The 14260-nt window shown below is 38.7% G+C and overlaps 1 protein-coding gene across 1 annotated transcript in view; it reads left to right on the top strand.

Moving 5' to 3' along the window:
* Positions 1-762: 762 nt before the first annotated feature.
* LOC146324947 (metabotropic glutamate receptor 4-like) overlaps positions 763-14260 on the top strand; it is a 257298-nt gene continuing 243800 nt past the window's right edge. Inside the window, exon 1 of the mRNA XM_084720616.1 lies at positions 763-850. The gene's annotated coding sequence lies outside the window, so the exon portion shown is untranslated. The remainder of the gene's footprint in view (positions 851-14260) is intronic.

Below are 14260 nucleotides of genomic sequence, written 5' to 3'. Positions count from 1 at the left end.
TCTGACAACAAGGAAGCAACCAACTCCTACACATTCCTGAGCCTCTTCATCCTCTCCTCTTCTCTGCATGTGACAAATAACAAAACTCCTGAAATGACTTGTCAGCTGCTTCAAATCGGCTTTTAAAACCACATGGAAACTGGAAACCTCTGTCTTTTCTTTGTCTAATTCAAATGAACGAATCCCCAGCCTCGACCTCGGGGTTAACATATCGATCTGTTTAAAATGCAGCTGATTTCCATACCATTTTTTACAAGCATCAATTTCACGCACTGTCCCTTTTGTTGCTGTTGTTGTTGTGGAGGAATGCGTTATAGCAGCAAGCTTGTCTTTGGTGAGGATCTAATTTGCAGCGCTTAATAAAAAATAATAATACTAAAAAAAAAATAGAGAAAGGAGGAGATCATTTCCAATCTGTGCGCGGTGGGAGGGAAGATCTGTGCAGTCAGAATAGAAGGAGCAGGAGAGGAAGAAGAAGAAAAGTCGGAAATCTCTGCAACCCCTGGAGTCTCATTCAGCACAGTTGATCGAGAAACAGGAGATTTTTTTTTTCTTCCAGCCTCGCGTCTGGGATGGACGCGTTGTTATCCCCCTACAACTAACAACACTTAATGATTCACACCGGCATTTTGACTTCACACGTCTGTCCTCTTCTTAATTTCTTTTTTTTTTAAGCAAAATTTGACGGCGGCTTTTGGCAAGCAGCGTTCAAACAGGAGGCGAGGAGGCGCTGCCAAACAAAGACGCAGAGAAGAAACAGAGAAAGATTAAAAAAAAACTGGACGGTTAAAGAGATCGAAGAAGTTGATTTTCTGCACTTTAAGCTCACTTACGTCCGGAGGATTTAAAGGTAAGAGTGTTTGCTTTCTTGTGTGTCACATTAGGAGCTGAGGGGTTGACAGGCGTGCATCATCCCAGAGTTACGCAGCTGTGAGAGTATGCTGCACAAATACCAGTCTGTTTCTCCATCAAGATACTTGGAGGCATCTTTTGCTCGCTTTAAATGATATTTATGAACAATTAATGACAATATTCGTCTTCTGGTGGCGTTTTTATTGACTTTAGAAACCCTCTCCATGTGGATGTTGGTGTGGATTTTGGTGTGTATGCGTCTGTTGGAGAGGTTTAAGCCCCTGTTTCGGACTCAACAGATGAATCACCTTTATACTGAAATGCTTTTTGGAAGCAGGAACGAGGCTGACGTTTCTCGTGGAGCTGATGGGGGCGAGACTTGACAATACAATGAACTCCTTCTTCATCAGCTCTGTGTGTGTGTGTGTGTCTATGGGAGCCCCCTTCTGCAAACCCCTCTCTGCTTTCCGCTTCACTTGGCTTGGTGTTTGTGGCTCGCACACTAACACACACCAGCAAATCCGAGGAGTCTGTAGGTTTAATCAGTACACAGATGAAGACAGAGGTTCTTTTTTAAAATTAGTTCAAGTGGACAGAAGCGATGTAGGTGCTGTCTTTTTTAAGGGGCACTGGAATCTGTGCGCTTTTGCCGGGCTGTTTGTAAGAATCGGTGGCAACGCATCTCTGCATTTAATCATTTTCAAGTGAGACATGACGCCCTGGTGGGTCATATGGTTTGGTGACGCCTCACTTGATTATGCATCACAGTCAGAGAGGAATGCATTAATTGCTGCTCTTATTCCTGCTGCTTGAAGGCCGTTTTAATATGATGAAACATTCAAAGAAGACATTCATTTCTTGAAGAATGTTTCATTGACGTGATTGGACTGTGCAAAGAAAGGAGCATCTGTTTGCACAGGCGTCCTGGTGTGATATGAGCCAGTATACTTCAAGATTCGCATGCACTCACTGAAGAAATGCAATAGATTTTCTCCATTCCCACTTTTAATTTAATTTTTTTTGTCATAGCAGTCTGTGTTTTGTGGGAGGTTTGTTCCACTCTATAACCCCCCCGGATCCCCCCGAGTCTACATCTACTTTAAATGCGTCACTGGATTTCAATTAGTGTAAAATGAATAGATTGAGGTAAATACTCTTTGAATTCAAAACTTCATGTGATGCCAAAAAGTGAAACCTTAAATAGTCAAGGGTGTAGGTTTCGTTTCAGCAGGGGGGGCACACTTATTAAAGGGACAGTTCAGATTATTTGATGTGATGTATGTATCCATAGTCAGTGCATCACCTACAGAAGAAACACCAGGAAGTTAAGCAATGAACTGGTGTGGCCAGGGTCAGCAGCAAAAGGTATTTCAGTCACTTAAAAAAGGGCCACCTAAAAAAAAATATAGCATTTTAGGTGTATGCTATATTTTTAATATTTTCATCACTTTACTTTGCCAACAGACAGCCTTTTCTGACAGGAAACAGCTATTGTATAAGCCAAATATCGCTCTCTCCAAACCAACCAAACTCCATAGGCGAAATCAGTCAATTTACCTCGTAGAACACGAGGGTTGCTGGTCTACCACTGTTTGTGTTTGCGTATGACTTCAGTGAATCCCAACTATTCTCCTAAAACACAGAAGTCACACAATAACACAAACAAACAGACAGATCGCAGCAGCAGTAGCCGAGATACTCCTGTGATCTGTGCAGTAACATTACTGATTTCACATATAGAATTTGGTTGGTTTGGAGAGAGTGATATTTGGGTTATATAACAGCAGTTTCACATCAGAAAAGGCTGTCTGAAGGCAAAGTTAAGTGGTAAAATATTCTGAACATAGTGTACATAGTGTAGTGGCTAAAATATCTTTTGTTGCTGACCCTGTCCGCTGCAGTTCATTGCTTAGCTTCTGTGCTGGTGTCTCTCTCTGCTTCTCCAAACTGTGGGTGTGCAGACCTCCCTCTACTGTAGGCAAAACACAGACTATAAATAAGCATCTTGTACAACCCCACTTCAAATATTTGGAGCAATCCCTTTAAGCGGGGTCCCTCCTCTAAGAAAGGGTGTCAAACACTTAATTGCCTGCATTTTGGTGATTTTTATGCACCAAAATTGTGCCCTTTTCTTCATCAATTTAAGGTGGAAATGTGGTTATTTATATAAAGTACAACACAAAAAAGGACAAATGCCCATGTTTTAATTACTGACGTTGATTTGCCCACTCCATCCCCTCTGAAATCTGCCCCTCTACGTCTACGTCACTATTACAAATGACAACAATCCACAACAGAAACTCTTTTCCATTCTTGGTCTTTAAAGACCAATCAGATTCTCCCTGAACACTTCTTAAAAATAGCTATACTCCCACAGAAATGTTTTACCGAGCCACTAAAAATGTAATTTTCACCATTTCATTTTGTTTTGGACCAAAACAGGCAAATGGATCTTTTGAAGCACCTAAAACACGTGCTTTGAAATACTAATCAAAAAAACTTCACTGCCAATAACACTTTCCTTTTTCTTCAGCCGTTCCCACCTTAACTCTCACAGTCAGAGAACAGGTTCATTGAATCCTTGCAGGACTAATTCTCCACCCGGTCTGAACCCTTTGAGCGATATCACACCGTCTGGAGTGTAGATCTCCATCAGCAGTCACAGTACGTGAGCATTAGTGATTAATCAGGAGAAAAACCGTCATGGTAGCTTATTATGTGCCACTGTAGACAAATCAATTCAGCTACAAAGTCAGGTGGATTGTAGATTTCTTATCTTATTAGCAATTGATCAGTTTATCAATTGTACAGATGCAAAGGTTTAGAAGAGTTTCAGAAAACCTACATCATATTTGTCAAACAATCATCATCAATTTTGCTAATGCAAAATCATGATAAGATACAGTCAACTCCCTCTGACCATGAAAACTGGAGACAAACTCTTCTGGCTTCTCTTATTTTCGTTGTTTTTGGTTTGGTTGGTGGCCTTCATCAGAGCATATTTGTACTTCATTATCCTGCTTTTACTGAATTTCCCTCGTTTATTAATGCTACGCTTCGTCTGCCCTGCAGTTACTATTTGACTGTGCTACTTTTAAATAGTATATCAAGGTGTTTTCACCAGGAAGAAAGAACGAAGGAACAGAAGCATCACTAAATTCCCTGCAAAAATTTGCAGAGGTGTCGTTTTTGATTTTGCCCTGAACTGAGCCCCCCGCCTGAAGCTGTGCACCACCCCCAACAAGATCCACCAATTAAATAGCTGTGTTTGATTTTGGCTATTGAGGTTAGGGCTCAGGCCATAGTTCAGCTTAGGGTCTGCCAATGAGAGGTGAGATTTGTGAGCAGCCTGGGAGGAAGTGCTGCCCCAGAGGCCCAGTTCAGGGAAAGAAGCAATTACTGCAAAATTTATTGTCGACAGCTCCCAAAAATGCTTGCATCATTAAAAAACCCTCAAAATGTCTACTCTCTTCGCTGTGTACAATAGAATGTTTCTGAGGACTGTGTAGGTGTGGCACATCACATTTTGATTGATGTACCAGCACGGAAGCTACGCAATGTACTGCTGTGGACGGGGGCAGCAGCTAAACATATTTTAAATACCTTTAATAAATCTTTATCTGTTTAAAGGTCCAGTGCTTAAGATTTATGGGAATCTACTGGCAGAATGTGACAGAAACTGAATAATATTCATAAATATGTTTACATTAGTGTATAATCTACTGAAAATAAATATCATTCTGGTTTTCTTACCTTAGAATGAGCTGTTTATATCTACAGTGGCTGCCATGTTAGCTCAGAACAAACCAAACACTGGCTCATGTTTTGCACAATTTTTGGCCACTGTAGGTTCTTCTGTCCGCTTGAAAGAGGAGAGTGACACGAGGAAGTTGCAATCTGCAACCTCGCCGTTAGATAGCACTAATCCTACACACCGGTCCTTCAAGTGCACACTCTTTTTAAAATAGATTTACCTTGGCGTCAGACAGCGTTTTCTGAACTGAAGCTGCCACTTTACCTCACAGAACAAGGGTGTTGCTACTGCCACCTTGATCAGTTAGTTAGTTTGCATTAATGTGTGACTTTGGTGAATCCAAACTAACCCTTTAAAACACAGATCAAGGCAGTAGTAGACTAACAACTCCTGTGTTCTCCAAGGTAAATTTATTGTTTTTGCAAAAGGAGCCTGGAGCAGTATTAATTTTGACAGCAAAGTTTGGTTTAGTTTAAGTCATAGTGTTTTGACTGAAATGTCATATTATTACATTAACAATAACTATATTATATTTCTGCTCCTTTCTCCCATCATATATCTAAAATTAAAGATACTATACTTCTTCAAATGTGCATCTTTTTTGTATTGTTTGGTGAAATCTGTTCTATCCCACTGGGTGCATGAAACCACACTAAGAGATCGTATCTCTTCCCAACTCGTCCCTCCCTAACATTTTTGTCTCATTTTTATTCATTAATTGTGTTCGCCATCATCAGTTACTTTATCTTTAGTTATCATCTCATTTTAATCACTGAAAAAATGTTGCTGACTATGACGAAACTCATTAGTCAACAAAATTAGCACTGGTCTGGAGCGATATAACAGCTTTAGTTCTCCATTGTTGAGTTTGCTCAGATTCAAAGAGGCAGGAGCAACGAGGTTTTGTTGCGCCCATTGTGCAAGACAACTAACAAGGAGTTTTAATGTTTGGTTTGTGAAATTAATTGCGTAATTTTTGTAATAAATGCCTCATGCCCAATTCAAACCCAATATCAGGAAATTACAAATTACATAAAGGCTGTTGTGGATTTGGGTTTTCAGTGGCTTTAAGAGTGTACCTGCAGTATTCTGTACATTTCTAACAGCACAAGACATTATTCAGTCTTTTTCCTCATTAACAACTTTCTCCCAGAGACAAAAAAAACGTCTCATTAAGATGCAAAGCCTGGAGAAGGTCCAATAAACAGAGTAAGAGACTGACTGTCAGCACAAAGCCTGTTACTTTTAACCTTTACATCCAAATGAGTTTCCTTGTACTATAATCCGCTCCAGACCTGATAATGTTCCCCTTATACCCAGAAAATCATCCAGGATATGTTTACTGTCATTTCCTCCATCTTTTGTAATTCATTTTCCACGCTGCTGTGAGTTAGTGTGACATTATAAGAACAGGGAGGGATAAATTATTACCCTCTGTCGGCTTCTCTTCCTTCCTTTTTCCTCTCAAGACCAAGCTGAAAGCGGGAGCATACGTCAGCGCTGAGATTCACAGGCACCCAGCAGAGGAGACAGACAGACAGAGACAAAGACAGACAGCTAGACAGATAGACAGACAGACGGGCAGGCAGGAGTCGCTTTCTGTGTATGTCAGAGGAGTTTTAGGTATCCATTCCTCTGTTGTTCCTTATCACTGCTTCTTGATTATGGAGTGTCCACATTCTGGATCACCTCCTCTGTCTGCGTTCTCCTCCTGGCTGTCCATCTGTTCATCAGGGGGCCGTCTGTGTGGCCTTGCTGTGCTGACCACAGTCTGATGATCTCCAAAACAACTGCAGATCCATTCCTCACACTCTCAACTCAATCCTATTTTCCAAACTGCTGATTCTTCTTCTCCGTGATCCTTTAACAAGCTTTCCATTTTTAAGGCTTTCTCATTTCTGCCATACACTGTAAAAAAAAAATAGTAAAGTTGAGAAAACTCATAATTTCAAGGCAAGCGCCTCCACAAGATTTTTAAATTTTGGATCAAACTCAAACTGAAATAGGGGCGTAACAATGTACCACCACCGATGATAATCATGACTACTAAAAATTAAGTGCTGAGAGCAATATGTAGCAATCATGTGTGCAAAAATGAGTACTGCAGTCCAAATCATGAGTTGGAGCCATTGACAGTATATTTAATAGGGTGAAATCCTACTTAATGTTCAATCTATGTTTGAAGCCAGTTATTTACCCCTGCCCCCTCCTCCTGAGGACAAGAGGAAGCTCAGGCAGGCTGCAGGAAGACTGCAAGACGAGCGCAGTGTTATAATTTCACAATAACAACTGATGATGAGTCCTAAACTTAACTTGATCAGCTGTTTATGACCGTCAGTTGTCTGTCAATGTAAAGTTAAGCCTGTTATCTTGAAAATAAAAGCCCACCGTTCAGAAAATACAGTGTGAGAGTTTGAGTTCAGTGACTGCCTGTCTCACTGCCTGCCAGACCCCGTGAACATTTTGCTCAATTTAACTGTTACAAACATCTCAGCCTTCAACAAGATAATAATGACTTCTTTGACTCGTAAACAAACATTTACTTATTCACATCAATTTGGCATTAATTTGAACTCTAATTATGGTGAAACAGGCAAATAAAAATAGTTATTCTGGCCTGGAATAGATGTTTTAAAGAAGGGACTCGGCAGCTGCAGCATTGATGTCACAGAGGCCAGTATTTCAAATGAACATTTTTCCTTAATCTCTGATGACATCTGTTCCTTTTATGATTTATTACAGTAAATATAATATAGATTTTTCCTTAAATAGATACATACATGGTCTTAAATCAGTTACAGTTATCGTTACAGATTCTCTCCACCTTCCTGCACTCTTTTTAAGTGTAAATACTTTGCCAAAAACTAGACAAAATGCACAATGAACAAAGTTAAAAATGTATTCAACTGATACATTTTTTGATTTTTATTTCACAGAAAATCTGTCATTGTGACAGGCCCATTTTTAAGTTAACTACACAAAGTTTTGCTCATTTCTGTTGAGATAATTATTGTCATTATGAGGTTGCTTGAAAATTAAATGTGGCTGGAATAGAAAATTAAATTATTAACCAGATTCACTTCAATTCATTCAACAATTCTTGAAACACAGTGTTTTTTGGGGCAGGAGTTCTAAACCTCAATGATTTAAGTTTATCTAATGAAGAAAAGTAAAATATATTAACAAAATATTATTAATTGGTAAAACTTGTTCAAAACTTAACAGTTTGAGTCAAATCATTTGAAACACATTACCGTGAAATTTTGAGCTTTCTCAACCTTTTTGTTTTTGCAGTGCATGTGTCTCCTGGTAAAATAGTTTTATTGCAGGCTCTGGAAGGTTTTTTTTTGGATAAAGTTTGCAAAGTCCAGATGCTCTCGTGTAAAAACCCTCCACGCTGGAAGTAAAACTCTCTTATCACTGAGTGAGTGCGTGAGAGCAACACGCCTACAGGTTGAACATCTTCATTAGAGGCCTGTTGACACTAATCGGGGATGACATCCACTAGCACTCTGGTTAATTTACAAGATTTACAGCACAAACAATGAAGCAAATAATCTTTCCATCCCAGCACGAAGAGTTCCTCGTAACAGAGACGCATTTGACAAGGTGTCGAATTAATCTTAGTCCTTAGCAAAGGTTATTATGCCACATGCTGTCCTCAGCAGAACTGGATCCGGCTCACATTTTAAATAATGTTTCCCTCCTGACAGGCAGAGTTCATTCAATGGATCCATATCACTAATACATCTGTTATAATTCAGGCAGGGTAATGTTTTGGTCTAACCTACAGAGGCATGTAAGGGAGATAAAGGACTAGTCATAAATATTTAAGTAGCACAGTGAATAAGCACCTTTATCACTCTGACACGTGGCTGTGATGTTAGCTAGTTCATTCTTGTGTTTTCTCTATTAAGCGAGATGCTTATATGTAATCACCGATTTTGTTTTAATAACTTTGTGAGATAAAATGCTACAGGATGCTCAAAATTGTGCTTTTTTTTGTTTTGTTTCCTCCCAAGACTGTTCTGCTTAATCCTGTCCTACTGTGCTGTGAGAGGCAAGTACTCATTGACTTGTCACATTCTTGTGACGGCCAGAAAACCTTTCTAATATACGGTTAATGTAGTAAAAGTGTCTATTTGAACCGAAACCATGAGATTTACCTAAAGCCAACCAAACTGTGACTGAAGACTGAAAACATAATTTAGAAACCCTGAAAATTATACATCCACCAAATCTATAAACATATAGCGCTCATAGCTCACAGCTAGCATCAGGCAACAAACACTAGCCAATCACTATGGTACACTACTCTTCCTTGGGTCTGGCTTTTGTTGTGTAATTGACAGCTTTGTTGATTAAGAGGAGAAGACTGTGATTTGGCTGAATTTTCTACCATAAAAAAAAAAAAAATCAAAACAACTTATTCCAAGGTACAACATTCAGGATATTTGTTTGTATTTTGGCCAAAAAAACCCAAACAGGGTCTGGGATTTGTTATGGGACACGGTAACTGGCAGTGATAGCATATCACATAAATTAATCAAGCAAAAAACAACATATTGTACCATTAACGCGGCAGCCTTGGATCTGCATTAACGTTAAATAGGTTGTTGGCATCACAAAATGAATATATCCATCCTCCTCCATCTCTGCCCCTGAGGCTTAATGATCCCCTCCAGACATGTATTGAGACACAGCTAAACAAATAGTCTGCTTGGAAAAATAACAATAACAATAATAACAACAATAATAATGTGTCTCTGATGTGTCTCTCTGCAAAACAGTATAATTTCTACTAGGAATGTCACAATAAAGCTTACCAGTTTTGACAATAATCATGATATTTAAAATACTGATATCATGTTAATAAGACATGGTTATATTATGGAAATAATTCAGCACTTCTTTAACTGTATGCTCTTGTGGATATTTTGTTTATCATTTCATCTGGTTGCCACTTTTTGTGTCCTTTTGTACAGTTATGGTTACAGACTTTCTCCACCTCTCTGTACTGGTATTTTGGGTCTAATTCATTTGCCAAAAAAGAGATAAAACACATAAACAAAGTTAAAGATGAAGTTCATGAAAAACATTGCATTTTTTTCAAATATTCTGCAAATATCATGATAATATTGTGAATTATTTTTGGCACAATAATCTTATAGTGAAAATATGATAATCAGACAGCCTTAATTTACACATTAAAATCCTCAAAAAGTCATCTATGCCACATATCTCATTACAAATGTGAGAGTATATGAATATCTCCTACTTCACAAGTCCACTTTCACTATATATGCACTGATGGCTTCAAGTTTCTGCATCATACTTGTAAATTAGGCCACCATTGACCTCCAAAACTATTTGTGAGGTCACAAATCACGCTTGTAGGCCCGCCCCTTAAATTCAGCTCTTCAGTGAACACAGAGAAACTTTCCACCTTCAGGAGATGTGAAACTTTAGTGTCAAACTCTGCACAGACATCATTCTGCACAGTGAAGCTCAAACATTCAGCTGTATGAGCAAGAAGAAAAAACATATTTTTGAGCGGAGGGGGACTTTAAATACACACACACACGCACAATTAAATACAGATTGCCATTCACCTAGTGATTGCAAATAGTCCTCCAAGTGAAACGACAAAATACTTTGTCTGTCCATGCTCTTTAGAATGACACACACACTCATTTTCCTATCCGATATATCAGACTACACATTTATAGGAGACTTGTAAGACATTGTTTGTCAGTTTTATGATGTGACAACTGGTACAACTTTAAGGTTTAGGAAAAGATCATAGTTTGGGTTGAAATTACTGCTTCATTGAGGTTTGGGGACAGCTGGGTTAGTCAGATAGCAAGATGTCTTGTTGTCTCATCCATCCACTCCTCCCTGAGTAGTTTCTATGATAACGTCCCTCTACTTCCTCCTTTGCTTCTGAGAGACAATAACTATACGGCCTCTGGAGGGAACATATGACTTTATGGGGCTTTTGCTTGTTTTTTGTTGTTTGTTGTAGGGAAAATATCTAAACCAGGAGTTTTTTTCATGCTTGTATTCATGCTCCATATCTCCAAAGTAAACCAGCCTTTTCATTTGGTTACCTGTTGGGTTGAACGTGGAGCGGCTGTTCCTGCTGTGTTTCAGTTTTGGGGTGTTAAAGCTTCTGTAATTCGATCACGCTGTTTAAGGCTGTTTTTCTTTGTTTTTTGTTTTCTGTTACCTACACTGCTGTACTCGCTGATTAGTTACCATAGCAACCTGAGTCATGTGGATTTGTTTTTGCGTGACATTTTTAGGTCATTTGCATTATGGACGTGGTATCCTCAATTTCATTTGCTTATAACAAAAGTACCTGAACCCTAGTAGTGTTTTTGATGATTTTGGGGGTATTTTACTGTTTTTTATGTAGCTTTGACAGCTTTGCAGTACATCACATGTGGATCAAGCTTCCTATAAATTTAAAGGGTTCTTTTCTCACATATTGCACAGTCACATGTAGGAATACTCTAGTTTCTTACGTTCCTTGCATTTTTATCTTTTAAAAAATAAATACAAGGGCCCAACTTCTGCATTTTTCATTGATATTCACTGTGTGTGAGTGGAGGCATTTTCCCGCTTTCTTTGTCACTGTTAAGGTCTGCCCACCACACATGAATATGTATGAGCATATCTTCAGAATAATAAGATCCCTTGAAGTGCCTTAAAAACAAAATCCTCCTGCAATCAAACTTTAAAGCTAGTCCAGACAAACATGTGCATCACAGTGTGTATGGGAACTTGTAAACAAGAATAATTTGGATTAACAAAAATAGAAACAATTTCACATCTGATTTAAAACAGACAGCATTGATTGTATTTGATAATGTGGCTTTGTAATGATGAAGATATAAGCTGATGAGAATACAGATTGAATGGGATCCAAAAACACAACTCTTCCGGTATTCTGCGTAAATGTTCTGTCTACAGCAGAAAATTGTAGAAATGAGTGGGAAAAAATTATCCTCACTTTTCCCATAATGCATAACTTCGGGGCCAGTTCCTTTTAGCTGCAACAGACCACTCCAGATTAGTTCTTGTTCTGCACACCAGTGGTTGGCAGAAATCTCTTGCCAGCAGCAGTGGGAAGGCACAGCCGAGTTCCTAAATCCTGTAGTCAACAGCCACCCAACTCTCTGTGCACCACTCCGGCCTTGATTACAGTTTGTGTGCCACAGTGGCTGGCTCCAAAGAAAGGACCACATGGAAATATTCAATTATATGTGCAGTTGGACTGGATGGGTGAGGCTATTGCAGCGATTTAGAAAACTGCAATTTAACATAAAGTCATACCCCATTTTTAAGACTATTCAGTAAAGGTTAGGGTTAGGGTACATTAATTATCATGCATTTATAAGCATTAATTCATTTATGTAGTACTTCATGCACTGTGCAAGAATTAACAGAATATCAAACATGACTCAATGCAAGAACAATACACTAATTAATGCAACAACTAAGATATTTCAGTCATTATGATCACCGAGTTATTTATGATGTCTTCTTCATAAGTCTGCAGTTAAAGGGAGATGGCAAAAAACGGACCAGTCACAGGAGTGCACTTGTATTCTGTTTAATTCAAAATGTTGGAATCACAATTAAAGTGTTAGTTTGGATTATTTCAGCAGCAGGAGTACTGGTGCTGGAAGCTTGGCAATGTCCTGCTGTGGACAGGCTCAGCAACAAAAGGTATTTTATTTAATATATTTTCACATCTTTGCCATCAGACAGCCTTTTCCGATGGGAAACCGCCATTATCTCGTCATTTTACCTTCTGCTGCCTTGATCTGTTAATTTTGTTTGTGTTATTGTGAATGCAAACTATCCTTTTAAAACACTGAAGTCACACAAAGAGACAAACAAATGAACAGATCGAGGCAGCGGTGGACCAGAACTCCTGTGTTCTGCGAGGTAAAATTACCTATGGAGTTTGGTTGGTTTAAAAAGAGTGATATTTCACTTATTTAACAGCAGTTTGTCATCAGAAAAGGCAGTTTTATGGCAAAGTAAAGCAGCGAAAATATTCTAAATATAGTGTACACTTAAATGGATATTAATTTTTTGGGGTGAATCTTTTTTAATTGGCTTAAACATCTTTTGTCCACAGCAGCACTTTACTTTGTTCTGTGCTGGTGTTCATCTGAGTCTACAAACTGTGGGCGTGTCTATAACTAATGCACTGCCTATCGATAAGTACCTCATATAAATCCACATTATATAATCCAAACTATCCCTTTACTTTAAGCAGTACTTTGAAATGCTTCAAATAGAGTCTGACATTTTCTGTGTTTATTATTTTTTTGGACTTCTGGCTTCACTTCAGTTATCAATTATTTAGTTTGAGGAGATGTATCATATATGCACAAGCAACAAATGGCTAATAAATGTGGTTTCACAGTTACGCCATACATACCATTAATCATATGTTATTCATCAGTGCTATAGACGGACAGTCACCAATTTATTTGAAGGGCCACAAGTCATGAAGAAGTAATGCTTAGTTGGAATTCAACAATTACAAATGTGCTATCATGACTGGTGAGTTTTCCCCCGTTCCCTTAACAGCAAACTTGCCTATAAAGAATACATGAACATCATTAATAACTCAGAAATCATGATGACTAAAATACCTTAGCTGTTGCATTAATTAATGTGTTGTTCTTGCATAAGAAGCTGTTCATTCTTCTTCATTCCTGGTTGTTCATGAAGTACTATATGAATGAATTAATTCTTTTTTATGCATGAATTCATTCCTGAACCAGTGTTACCATCTGTTCCACATTCGGTCAGTGTTTATGATGTGACAGGTTGTAAAAGCAAAGAAAATCCCGTACAAACATCGTGAACCACGGCTGTAATCTTATTTTGCTCCTGTTCCTCTCCACAGCGAATGCATATAGATCCTCTATTCAGATCCAATTTTCTCATTAGCCTGCCAGTGCCTTTAAGAAAGATGGATGCAAAAAGCGTTCATCCTATATCCTACGCTGGTTCAAAGACCAATATAGGTATCACTGCTGGCAGACACCGGACATGATTAATTGCAATCCCATGCTCCTCTTGTTTTGCCCAAGTCCACAATCGAATATGAACAAAGCACGAGAGGAAGCTCAGGACAAATATGAGGAAGCACAATGTCATTGTTTCTAAGCAAAACGCATTAACATATTGACTTTGGAGGAGTGCATGTTAGTTACCTCAGGTCACTGTTGATTAGCTCACGCAAATTAGCTCTAGTACAGTAAGACACGCAATCAATTAAAGAAATGCAGACAAATAAAAGTGTGCAGGATTCATGTTTTATTCAACATCTCCCGCACTCTCTGTCAATAGTTAGGATTACAATCATACTGCACCCCTCAACAACATCCACAGAGTTGTGTTTAACAACATTAAATTGTAAAGGGAGACTGCCATTAGAGGCTTTAGTTGTCTCACTTGGTTGTGTTTTGCTTTATAATGGGCCTATAGGGCTACTACTGTGCACCGCAGGTCCACTTAATGGTGTGCTGATCTGTTAGAGCCCATTACTCAGAGAATCCTTGTCATTGCCCTTGCCCTTCCTCAGTAGCACCACACTTCAGCTCACCGGTAATGAGATGTCTGTAT

Source organism: Lutjanus erythropterus, chromosome 6, assembly GCF_056507025.1.
Source record: "Lutjanus erythropterus isolate fLutEry1 chromosome 6, fLutEry1.hap2, whole genome shotgun sequence".
Lineage (NCBI taxonomy): Eukaryota > Metazoa > Chordata > Actinopteri > Lutjaniformes > Lutjanidae > Lutjanus > Lutjanus erythropterus.
This window is presented reverse-complemented; position numbering and strand designations above follow the sequence as displayed.